This window comes from Octopus bimaculoides, chromosome 9 (assembly GCF_001194135.2).
Source record: "Octopus bimaculoides isolate UCB-OBI-ISO-001 chromosome 9, ASM119413v2, whole genome shotgun sequence".
NCBI lineage: Eukaryota > Metazoa > Mollusca > Cephalopoda > Octopoda > Octopodidae > Octopus > Octopus bimaculoides.
This window is the reverse complement of record NC_068989.1, coordinates 29,697,413-29,698,694: the sequence shown is the minus strand read 5'-3', so window position 1 is coordinate 29,698,694 and position 1,282 is coordinate 29,697,413. Positions and strand designations below refer to the sequence as shown.

Below are 1,282 nucleotides of genomic sequence, written 5' to 3'. Positions count from 1 at the left end.
CCCCGGTACTTATTCTGGAACATAACTTTAATATCAATTTTTCATTGACATCAATATCTCTTTTAATTTGTCCATCATACTGCTCCCACTACCTATCCACATAGGTTTTTTCTACTATTTAAAAAAATTTTTTAATTGTTTATTCATTCATTTATCAACTTAATTACTTCTTAATAGTAATAAATATTTTATTATAGCATATCCATCTCCTTAATATTTATATTAATAACAATAATAGTAATAATAATAAAATTATTTTTACATTTATAATAATAATAATAACAACAATGAGAATAATAACATTATAATATTATCTAAAATAACAATTATATCTTACTCCAACGCCAGTTGTTCACACTTTCTCTCTCCTTCTCTAGTTAGTACAGCAAGTTTAACCCCCGTAAAGTTATATTCGTAGAGTTTTAAGCATATTTATGCATATACTATCGATTTTGTTATTGTAAGTATGTTTATTCTTATTATTTCATTACTTTATAGTTTTGTACCTTGTATTGCCATTTATTTAGGTTAATGACCATAATTTAATATGATTGAACATTGAGACGCCCCTCAACTATCACTGGATATCTCTGCCCGTCCATCCTTAAAAAATCTGGGAAAACAAGATCTCTGGCTGATTGGGTCCACAGGGTCAAAACCACTTTTGACCCAACCCAATCAGCTGTAGGTAAAATTTTCACGTTTAGGAGCTTGGCTCCGCTGCCACACAGATCCAAGCTCTAGTTAAGAATTTTTTCCCCTTCCAGTGGCTGGCTAGCAAACTTGCGAGCCACCTCAGGGGTGTCAAATAGCAACCAAAGCGTCGCGTATTTGACACCCCTTGCCATAAACTTAATAGTTGGCAGATATTCTGCCAACTCTTTTTCAATGTCAATTTTGGGAAAGACCGTAATGGTGTCGAGTGACCTAGAGTACGTCCGTAACACCACTGTTCTTTCCCTGAAGTCATTTAACCACTGCCTGGGCGGGCACAATTCCCACTACAAGATAGGGTTCATTTTTTCAATTTTTTTCTCTGCCATGTCAAAACAGTTCAACAGAATAGTTAAAAAAAACAGTCCAAAAAAATAAAAGTTAGAAAAAACAAAATAAAGAAGAAAAAAAAAAAAATTTTCAATGAGAGAGAAAGTAGAACCAAAATTTAGAAGCAGGAAAAAAGAAGAGAAAAAGAAAAAAAGAACATAACAATGTTCACACAGACAGGGAATCCTTGGTTCTGTAAAGTTCTCTAACCAGATAAATCCGAACAGTCAGGGTTCTC

At 33.0% G+C, this 1,282-nt stretch overlaps 1 protein-coding gene across 9 annotated transcripts in view; it reads left to right on the top strand.

The window, feature by feature from the left end:
- Positions 1-1,282, top strand: part of LOC106873313 (partitioning defective 3 homolog) — a 230,947-nt gene that overhangs the window by 54,081 nt on the left and 175,584 nt on the right. The window lies entirely within an intron of this gene.